Source organism: Hyla sarda, chromosome 1 (genome assembly GCF_029499605.1).
Source record: "Hyla sarda isolate aHylSar1 chromosome 1, aHylSar1.hap1, whole genome shotgun sequence".
In the NCBI taxonomy this organism is placed as follows: domain Eukaryota; kingdom Metazoa; phylum Chordata; class Amphibia; order Anura; family Hylidae; genus Hyla; species Hyla sarda.
In genome coordinates, this window is record NC_079189.1 from 430,290,926 (window position 1) to 430,302,644 (window position 11,719).

General features: G+C 42.3%; 1 long non-coding RNA gene across 1 annotated transcript in view; it reads left to right on the forward strand.

The window, feature by feature from the left end:
• Window positions 1-10,903, forward strand: part of LOC130309231 (uncharacterized) — an 82,195-nt gene extending 71,292 nt beyond the window's left edge. Inside the window, exons 2-3 of the long non-coding RNA XR_008857932.1 lie at window positions 8,801-8,915; window positions 10,482-10,903. This is a non-coding gene — a long non-coding RNA (uncharacterized LOC130309231). The remainder of the gene's footprint in view (window positions 1-8,800; window positions 8,916-10,481) is intronic.
• Window positions 10,904-11,719: the final 816 nt, after the last annotated feature.

An 11,719-nucleotide genomic window follows, 5' to 3' on the forward strand; every position in this document is an offset into this window, starting at 1 on the left:
TCCCCTGTAGTGAATGCACGGACGGAGTGAGCCATCCTTCTTCCCTACAAAGAAGAAACCTGCTCCAGCAGGAGAAGAGGACTTAAGGATAAAACCCTTTTGGAAATTCTCCTGGATACACTCATCCATGGCTTTGGTCTCAGGAACTAAAAGAGGGTATATCCTCACACGAGGAGGAGTGGTACCAGGCAGAAGATCAATCGGGCAGTCATAAGGACGATGTGGAGGCAGAGATTCAGCCTGTTTCTTGCAGAAGACATCCGAGAAATCTTGGTAAGCTGGCGGCAGGCCAGGTAAAGGTGAAAGACGAGAAACAACTTTACGCAGAACAGGTTGAAGGCAAAAATTTTGACAGGATTGTCCCCAGCGAATTATTTCTCCAGTTCTCCAATCCAGTTGCGGGGAATGCCAAGGAAGACCAAAAAGAATCTCAGTACAGTGTGGCAGAACATAGAATTCAATCTTTTCTTTATGCAATACTCCCACTTGCATGACGCGAGATTCAGTACTGAAGTGAACCTTACAGTCTAGATTTTTTCCATTAACAGAGGAGATGGACAGGGGCTTGGCAAGCCAAGTAAAGGGAAGATGATACTTGTGGACTAAAGCCGCATCAATAAAGTCACCTGCTGATCTGGAATCCAAAAATACTGTAGCGCTGAAGCGAAGACTTGTACAGGAATAGTTAAGCATGGAGAGGTAGTATTCACACCCAGGGATGCCTCTCCCATGTACCCTAGGTGCAGGTTAACTGTACAGTCCTTGAGAAAGTGCGTCGGGCTAGGACAGTACAAACACAAATTCTCATTGACTTGGACCATACCAGGGAGCGGAGTCTAAGGAGCCTGCCGCAAAGCGGGATGGGCTTGCAGCTGCAGACAACACCCAGGTCGCTACCCCTGGCACGGCTCGACCACACAGGTGGCTGAGGAGATGCGAGGCACAGGAGGGATGAGGCATTAGGCGTCTGGATAGCAATAGGTAAGGGCAGGCGGCACAGTAGCGTAGTCAGGACGTAGCAGGAGTTCAGTAGGCAGGCAGCAGAGGAGCAAGGTCAAGTCACAAGAGCAGGAGATCTGGTACACGGCAAGGCAGTACAAAGGAACGCTTTCTCTAGGTCAGAAGGCAACAAAGATCCGGCAGAGAACTTAGGAGGGTGGAGGAATTTATAAATAAGCCACAGGTGGTTACACTAATGAGCGTACTGGCCCTTTAAATCTTAAAGCTCTGGTGCGCGCACGCCATAAGGGACAGGGACACGCGCACCGGAGCAGAGAGGTTGAGGCAGAGGCAGGAGAAACACCTGGAGAGTGACGGACTGGCGCTCGCATGTGGGCGCATCCCGGGATGCGAGTCCAAGCCCCGTCGGCAGCAGAAGGTAAGGGGACCATGTGCTCACGGCCAGCATGTGATGCCGGAGCGCATAGTGTAACATATGTGGTCTCCTCATGCTGCCACCAACTCCAGGCTGTGTCATCCAGCCACTATATGGTCTGCCTTGCTGCCGCCAACTCCAGGCTGTGTCATTCAACCACTATATGGTCTCCTCATGTTGCCGCCAACTCCAGGCTGTGTCATTCATCCACTATATGGTCTGCTCTATCTGCTGTCAAATCCAGGCTGTGTCATTCAGCCACTATGTGGTCTGCTTTTGCTGCCACCAACTCCAGGCTGTGTCATTCATGTGGTCTCCTCATGCTATTGCCAACTCCAGGCTGTCATTCATCCACTATATGGTCTCCTCATGCTTCCATCACCTCCAGGCCGTACCACTGTACCGGAATGTGGTCTCCTCATGTTGCTGGCACATTAAATAAAACTTTTTAGGTTCATCTATTTGAAATCTTCAATTTAAATGGTAAAACATATCTTACATTTTTTCAATTGCGAGGCCCCAATGTCTCATCCAACTGTTGCCACCTCCAGGCTGGGTCATTCAGCCACTATATGGTCTCTTCATGCTTCCGCCACCTCCACACCGTGTCAATCAGGCACTATACGGTCTCTTCATACTGATGCCACCTCTAGGTTCTGTCATTGTGCCGCTCTGTGACAGTGATTCTAATAGTGACCCCTCTACTCTGCATGACCTACTGAATAACAGTATTATTTCACTAACACAGCACACACCCTATGCGAGTTACAGCAAGACAAAGTGTTCAACACCACTATTGAGGCTCTATGTAGGCCAGAAATAGCCATTTTTAATACAGATTCGCCGCAAATAAATTCGGACCAAACTAAATTTTTTCGAAAAATTCAGCGAATAGGCCGAATTGAATTTTTTTAAAATTGCTAATTTCTACCCATAACCCTTCAGTTGTCATGATCAATACTAATCCTATCGATAAGGAAGGCATTGAGAGTCACTTTTGACCACCCACTAGGGAAGTGATGGCGAACCTTTTTGAGCCCGAGTGCCCAAACCGTAATTCACGCCAACTTTTTTTTCCCTCAAAGTGCCAGCGCAGCAATATAAATCAGAATACTGAGGTTTAAGTTTATAAAAAACAACTCATACAGTTGTCATAACTAATTAACATATTTAGTTTTAGAAGAAGAACAACTGTGCTGTGTGTTTGAGGGGTGCTGTGTGGGGGTCTGCTGTGTTTATGTAGGTGTGTAGGTGTGTGGGGGGATGGAGTGCTGTGTGGGGTAGGTGCTGTGTGTGTGGGGGGGTAGGGGTTCTGTGTGTGGGGGGGGGGGGGGGGTTAGGGGTGCTGCAGGTTATTTATTTTTTATCAAAATAAATAAATTAGCATTTCTAAATTTAACAGTTATCCCCCCCCCCTCTCTTCTTCTTACATTTGGAGAAGGAGGGGGAGGACACAGTCATATTATGGGGAATATAGACTATAGGAGAGGCACCATCTATATGAGGGGTACTGCTATGTGAAATTCATGTAGCCCATGTTCTCCTCTCTTACTGCCCCTGTCCCCCTCTCATACAGCCACTGTCCCCCCTCATACAGCCCATGTCCCCCCTCATACAGCCCCGGCCCCCCCTCATACAGCCCATGTTCCCCCTCATACAGCCACTATCCCCCCTCAAACAGCCCATGTTCCCCCTCATACAGCCCCTGCCCCCCCTCATACAGCCACTGTCCCCCCTCATACAGCCCCTGTCCCCCCTCATACAGCCCATGTTCCCCCCTCATACAGCCCATGTTCCCTCTCATACAGCCACTGTCCCCCCTCATACAGCCCATGTTCCCCCTCATACAGCCCCTGTCCCCCCTCATACAGCCCCTGTCCCCCCTCATACAGTCCCTGCACCTCCCATACAGCCCCTGTCCCCCCCTCATACAGCCCCTGTCCCTCCTCATACAGTCCCCTGTCCCCCCTCATACAGCCCCTGTCCCCCCTCATACAGTCCCTGCACCTCCCATACAGCCCCTGTCCCCCCCCTCATACAGCCCCTGTCCCTCCTCATACAGTCCCATGTTCCCCCTCATACAGTCCCTGTCCCCCCCTCATACAGTCCCTGCCCCCTCCCTCATATAGCCCCTGCCCCCCCTCATACAGTCCCTGTCCCCCCTCATACAGTCCCATGTTACTTCTCATACAGTCCCTGCCCCCCCTCATACAGCCCCTGTCCCCCCTCATACAACCCATGTTCCCCCTCATACAGTCCCTGTACCCCCTCATACAGCCCATGTTCCCCCTCATACAGTCCCTGTCCCCCCTCATACAGTCCCTGTCCCCCCCTCATACAGTCCCTGCCCCGCCCCTCATACAGCCCCTGTCCCCCCTCATACAGCCCATTCCCTTCATACAACTAATCCTCTCCTTGTCATTATTAAATATTTGAATATGAAATGGGGAGGAATAATCTTAATTCTCCCTCCCCATTTCAGGTACCTGGCCTGCACTCTGTTACTGCCTCCCACGCGGATCCTGCTTTACCATAGAGTGCTGGGAGGAAGTGACTTCCTGCCAGCGCTAAGCACTGCTGGGAGAAAGCCAGAGCCCAAGGCACTGTACGGGAGCCGGCATCCAGCCCAGGGCTGTGAAAGTGAAATGCTGTGCCGAGCCGCCACTGCCGCGTGATGCCGGGCAGAGCCACTGTGGGAAGCCAGGCCGAGCTGCTGCATGAGCCGGTGACCGGTTAACCAAGTAATTTCCAGATTTTGTCAGATGGCGAACTATGGCCTCGTGCCCACAGAGGGGGCTCGGCGTACCACCTGTGGCACGCGTGCCATAGGTTTGCCATCACTGCACTAGGGGATCACGGGTGTCCTTTGAGTTAAGATGGTGGCTGGAGCTCCATACATCAGTGCTATGACCGCTCTGATGATCTTCTTCTATGGTCTTACAGTTACACAGATCAGTGCTATGCCTATACATTGAACAGTATAAGCAATCAAAAGATTGCTATAAATAGTCTTCTATGTGGAAAATGTAAAAAACAAAACAAAAAAAAAAACAATAAAAAAGGTTTAATAAAAGTGAATAAGCACTTCACCCAATAAAATTGTATTCTAACCCTTTCCCCTTTTACAAGTAAAAATCATAAAGCCCCATATAAGAAAGTTATAGGCGCAGAATAGGTAAATTTTTAACATCATTTGTTTAAAAAACATTTTTTTTTACTTTACAGTAAAGTGCACTGTTGATATTTTTACAGTAAAATGTACTGCATTAAAGCAAAAAAAAAAACTAAACAAAAAAAAACTAAATTTGCTAAACTGCCACAAATAATATTTTTAAGTTAGGCTATATATGTTATAGTAAAATGAATGTTGTCATTACAAAGTACAATTAATTGCACAAAAACAATCCATTATATGGAACTATAGATCTAAAAATAAAAGTCATGGCTCTTATAAAGCATGGAGAAAAAAAGGAAAGCCCCATTCACTGTCTTAGTTGTAAATTCTTCCACTTTGTTTTATTGTTATTCAAAGAGTGATACAGTTACTTTTTGGAGGACAACATTACATTATGCACTTGAACAATTTATGAAAACATTAAAATTTCCATTTGAAATTTGTTTATAATGGTGTTGTCATGCCTTATTGGTAATGAACATTTGTTCAGAACTTAGCATTTTGGAGACATTAAGATGAATTTTATATTGTCTCCTCATTAAATCATATGAAATGTATTTGCAATACCATGATTATTTTCTACTGGTTACAAGGGAACAAAACAACAAGTGAAAAGAAAATATTAATTTAAAGGGGTACTTCGCCCCTAGACATATTATCCCCTATCCAAAGGATAGGGGATAAGAGGTCCTATCGTGGGGGTCCCACCGCTGGGGACCCCCATGATCTCTCCTGCTGAACTCCCGTACATCAGCAGCCTGGAGCTATGTTTGCTCTGTAAAGAATATAGTGGTATACAGACCTCTAGGTATATATTAAATGAAATTGTATTAGTTAAATATTAGAATTGAGATGTGAGGTAGGTGTTTATGTGCAAATATACTAGCAGTAGATGGTATGAGTAAAAATTAGTTTATTAATGTAAAATATAGTAGTCCTAGAAGGGCCCTTGCTATGGATCTACTAAATATATTAACAATGAATTTGTGCAAAAATAGTTAAAAATAATATTATGTTGTGCAAAGAATAATAAAAAATTTAAATTTAAATAAAATAAAATAACGGGGCAGTCACCAATGGTATAGGAAATTGTGGACAGTTATAACGTTTCGTAATCCATAGACATGCTTTGTAATCCACAGACATACTTTTAAAAATGTCGGGTATACTTCAAGTATATTGGTAGTGTTGCAGTCCACTGAAGTTTAGCAAAATAGTAGCAAATAAAGTATCAAATATATGCCATTGCTTCTGCACCACTCACCGCTCCGCTGGGATGGAAGCCCCTATTTCGCTGGGCTCCGTATCGCAGACTGGCTCGGCTTGGCGCCGGCTCAGTGTGGATGTCTGCGTGGTAAGTCTAAGGATTCCCCAATTCTGATGGCAACAAGGATGCGGTGTGTGGCTGGTGAGTGGATGTAGGTGCAGATTAGCAATGCTGAAGGCGTCATCCTCGTGTTGGAGAGCGCACGTATGCACAGTGGTCCCAAAAGCAAGGGATTCCAGCTGTTGCAAATGGTAGGATGGTGTTAGGCTGCCAATGGTGATCTGAATGCTGCGGGTGGATAAGCTAGACACGTTTCAGGAGTGACCCCTTTTTCAATAGCATTACTTTCCAAGTTTTTCAGAGGGAAATCAGGGTTGATTTATTCCTTTAAGCCCAATGGTATAATGGATGGAGAAGAGAACACAATCAGACCAATAACTTATTTACTGGCATACTTCCATTTTTGCCATGATGTGATAAGTAGACAACCTTTAACTTAACTGTCCTTTTCCCCCCTCCCCCATCTCTCCCTGACTCTCACTGACATTATCCCTGTGATAATTTTTTTTAAACCCCCTCTTTGTACCTATTTTTATGTCTTCATTGCTGCTCATTCTGCTGTCCAAGTGTGAGGGAGGAAGGGGGGAGTGGCCCGACAGACGCAACGTCATCTGAAGCCTGCCTGGGCTTACTTCCGCCCTTCTTCCTATATGCTGCGATTCATATATATATATATATGTAGACAGCAAAAAGAAATCTTGTCCACAGCACCAATTCCAAAAAAAAGTGTAGATTTTTTTCCATAACAGGTGTCAATACAGCAGCGACGTTTCAGTCAGCTCAACCTGACCTTTCTCAAGAAACGTCACTGCTGTATTGACACCTGTTATGGAATAAAATCTACACTTTTTTTTGGAATTGGTGCTGTGGACAAGATTTCTTTTTGCTGTCTAAATAATTTTTGGTCCTCTAACCAAGGATCCAAGATCTGCGAGCACCTCCGTACGGATACTTTTGAATTGGATTTGTGCTGTTCTTCTATTTTCTTCTATATATATATATATATATATATATATATATATATATATATATATGTAGCTATAGTCCATTGTAAGCAAAGACACAGCACAGATGATGGTGTTCAGGGTGAAAAAAGTGGCTACGTGTTTATAGCACCAATAGATATGACATGCAATGTTTCGGCCTGTTGGCCTTTCTCAAGCATAGACTATGCTTGATCCAGCTCTGGCACGCTGGTTGGACACTTGCATTTTTGTTGGGTCTCTCGAGTGCTGATTCCACTTTGGTATATGTAGCTATATATAGAGAGATATATAAATAATGCCCCGTGCAAAATAAACTTACTTTACTTTTCAATTTCAAAGGAAGACTTAGATCAGACATATGAAGACCTCTATCAGTGTTGGGAAAGCGGACCCGATGCTTTCACAGTGCAGAACAGTGGCCAGCCTGCACTGGCGGAGCCTGATGACATGGCTGGCCAAGTCAGGAGCATGCTCTGCTGTGCTGCAAGCACGGCGCTTGCACCCGCCTGTCTGATTGACAGGCAGGGAGCTGCGCTGAGCTCGTCAGTGTCCCAGCTGAACTATGAAATTTCGGACTCATGCCAGGCCGGCATGAGTCCGAAATCTATAAGAGACTTGCGGCCGGGACATGTAGAAAGACCCCTAGTGGTCCTTTTTTCAATGCAAAAATACACATGGAAAGAAAGATATTTTTTAAACACATGCATTTAGAAAGCTATTCAGCATACTTTTATCAATAAAATATCAAAGTTTTTTTGATGAAAGGTACTCTTTAAATTCCTGAATAATGGAGTGAAACACTTGTCACCAATTGTCACCAGAGTTACCATGTGACATATATAAACATTTTCAGTTGTGGTTGTTCATTGGTTGGCCTATTTTGCAGAGCAACCAGAGAAAAAAAAATCAGTAGTGTTGATTTGAAAGCCATTTAATCAATTTTTACTCCAACATACTCTACAGAACATAAAATACATTGCCAAAAGACATAAATGAGGTTGAGGGGATAGCCATATAACAGATTTGTTGCAGAAGTTTCTGTTGCTGAAAACATTTAGTCTAAATACGTACAACAATGCTGTAGTTTTATCCGGTTTTTGAAGCAACTTTCCGAAATTGCGACAAAAAACAGCACTATAAACACAATGCATTTTCACCACGATTTACATAATTGTGGTAAAATAGTGCATAATATTGCTGCAATTTTGAAAAAATTACAGCAAAAACAAAGTAAAACAGCAATTTATAGGGGGAGAATTATCAAAACATTGACACAGTTGCCCATAAGAACCAATCAGATCACTTCTTTCATTTTTTTATAAGGCCTCTGAAAAATCAAAGAAACTATCTGGTTGGTTGCCATGGGCAACTCAGCAAATTTTTCTCTGGACAATTTGTGATAAATCTTCCCCATAGTGTTCTAAATTCTGCAAATAGCTCTGTAAAGATTTTATTTGTATCTATATATTGCATTTTACCAAGGGATAACAGTGATAACACTGATAACAGTGGTGATAATAAAAGGTTTATTATTAATAATAGTAATTGTATAAATAATACCTAATTGAGCATATTTATGTGCTACTAAATGTTTAATTGTATTTTTTTTACGGTTAGTGCTCATAAAAACTAATTCTAATCGGAAAAAAATGTGATCTCATGAATTTAAAGAAACCTAATTTCTGTCTTTATTGCTTGGCACATTATTACCTTTTGCACTAAATTATCGCACGTTATTCATAAGTGCATACGATTTATGCGTACTGCATTTATAAAATAATGAGTAACATCAGATAAAGACTCTACCTCGTAATAAACAATGATGCAAGAATAGGATGAGGATGGGCATTCAGACAGCAAATGAAACATAACTTTTAAAGGGCAAAATCCATCTCATTTACAAGTGCTTTAACCTCCAAATGGTTTTTTTAATGCAGATATTAAAAGTCCTACAATGCTGATCAGAAACAGTTTTATGAGCACCGGACTGATGCACAGAATAAAGAAATAGTCTGAAACACCCAGAGAAGCTCTTCCTGCTTCATAGATCAAGTTAAGGTTTGGCATTTATGAGTGTTCTAAGGTTGTAAATTCTGGAGGGATATGTTAAGGACGAAACTTCTGTCTTTAAGTAGGAGTCTGGGTGTTTAAACCGACAATAGGAACAGTTTTCTTGTTTTCTTTTAAATCCTGTTTTCATATTTTCAATGCCAACAATTTTTTACATTTCACAGTAAGCTTTTAAACACAATTAATGTATTTGTTCTAAGGCCTTGAATAAACTTTTAATTTAGCTTTACTACAACTAACATCATGAAAGATGCAATAAAATGTGCTTCTTATATTGTTAGAAACATTAAAAACTGAATCTGTTATTAAAGCATAGTGCATCCATAACTTCACATGTAACTATTAGTTTATGTGTAAAATGACAAGTTTTGTATCAATTGTATTGGTTATTGCATATTTGAAAATAAACATGTTTTTCTTTTAATTAAAGGAGTACTATTGTGATTTTTTTTCATCCTATTGTGACTGTACTGTAAAATAACAAAACCAAAACAAACATTAACTCACCTTCCTCCGTTTCCCCATTGCGCGGCTATAGCTCTTCCGATGTCCCGCCTTGGACGGTGATAGACTGAGCGCAGTGTCATGTAAGGAGCCTGGGCCTCTCCTTTCCCCCGCTGCCCGGGCTCCTTACATGACACTGCGCTCAGTATAACCCCGGCTGAGGCAGGACATCACTGCGGCCGGCATTACGCTGACTGCAGTGTGACGATCCACGCAAACGGAAGAAGGAAGAGAGACCTGACCAGTAGTGTTGTTCGCGAATATTCGCAATACGAATTTTATTCGCGAATATTGCATATTCGCGAATTCGCAAATATTCGCGAAAATAGCGCTATATATTCGTAATTACGAATATTCGGGGTTTTTTTTCACAGTACACATCACAGTGATCACCCCTCTCTGCTTCCAGCTTGTGTGGTGTAAAGAAGGCTCTAATACTACTGTGTGAGACTGGTGTGCGAGTTTTCGCATATACGAAAATTTGCATATGCTAATTTTCGCATATGCGAATTTTTGACTATGCTAATTTTGTATATGCCAATTTTGGCATATGTTATTTTCGCATATGCGAACTTTCGCATATGCGAAAATAAAACGAGAGTATTACGAATATGCGAATATTCGCGAATATATGACGAATATTCGTCCATATATTCGCGAATATTCGCGAATTCGAATATGGCCTATGCCGCTCAACACTACTGACCAGAGGACCAAAGAGGCGTAACGGGGAAACAGAGGAAGGTGAGCTAATTTTTTTTGTTGTTGTTTTTTTGCAGCCTGGGCACAGTAGGATTTTACAATAGTACTCCTTTAATTTTTTTTCCAAGTTATAGAAGTTTTATACGTTGAATTTTTATATGCATTCAAACAACCCTCCCTCTTATGTTTCTCAATATACAGTATGTGGAGTGTTACCTGTTCATCTTCAGTTTCTAACAGATTAGTAATATTTGCATTATAATCATTCTGCTCTTTTAATAAAATCAGTTCTCAATACAGTCACTACTTGTGGAAATGTGACACACTTGTGTTTATACACAGGAGCCATTCTGAGGAGGCAAAAGGTAGTAGAGAAGGACAAAACAACAGTCTGAACCAATAAGGAGGCAGGAGGTGTGCTGCAGACTATTTCAGACTTCATGTTGGAGCCACAGCTTAGCTGGAGACACAGCTCACAGTTCTGCCTTCATAAACCTGAGAGAAAACAATCAAGCAGCAAGAATTGGAGGACAAAAATGAAGAGGACCCCTGTTGCATGATGGGAGTTGTAGTTTTGAAATAGCTGGGAAAGAGTGGTGTAAATACCAAACAGCATTGTTTCTCAACCTGTGCCTCTGCCTGAAGTTTTCCAAACATTATATGGGTTGTAGTTTCGCAACAGCTGGACAGCTACAGAGACACTTGAATTAATGTGATCAGTGTTCTCTACAGAATTTTTTTTTTGTTGTTGTTTGTATTACAGGATGAAGACCCTGATTTTTTTTTTATTTGGAAAAAAAGACAAATTCATTATATATATATATATATATATATATATATATATATATATATATATTTTTTATTTTTTACTTAAAATGCGGGTTAACAAGGTGACTAGGAGAGTTTTATTTTAACCTGTCGTGAACAGAGGGTGTACAGGTATGCCCTCTCGTCCCGGTACTTAAGGGGGGGGGTTGTGCATGTAACCTCTTGTCCCGTTCCCAGGGTTTGAAGCATGCTCACGAGCTGAGCACACTTCAAACCCGGTGGTTCCCGACTGCTATAAGCAGCCAGGACCCAGGGTTAATGCCAGGCATCACAGATCAAGCTGATGCCTTGCATTTACCCTTTAGATGCCACCATCAAAGTTGATTTTGGCATCTAAACCGAAAGTAAAATGCGAAAGTAAAACGTGATGTCCTGATCAGCTGAGAGGACAGTGGGAGGGTGCTTACCTGCCTCCTCGCCATCCAGTCAGTGATCCACTGCTCCAAGCCTGCATAGGCTGGAGCAGCAGAGCACAGATAACACTGATCAATGTTAAAAAAATAATAAAGTGAAAAAAAAAGTTTATAAAAGTGAATTAACCCCTTCCTAATAAAAGTTTGAATCCCCTCCCCCTTTTCCCATTATTTAAATAAAATAATCAAAGAAAAAATAATCATACGTGATGCTGCCACATGCGTAAATGTCCGAACTATTAAAATATAAGGGTAGTTTAACCGCATGTTTGATGTGTACACGTAAAAAAAATATTCCAAAGTCCAAAGTTGTGCATTTTTGGACACTTCATAGACCGT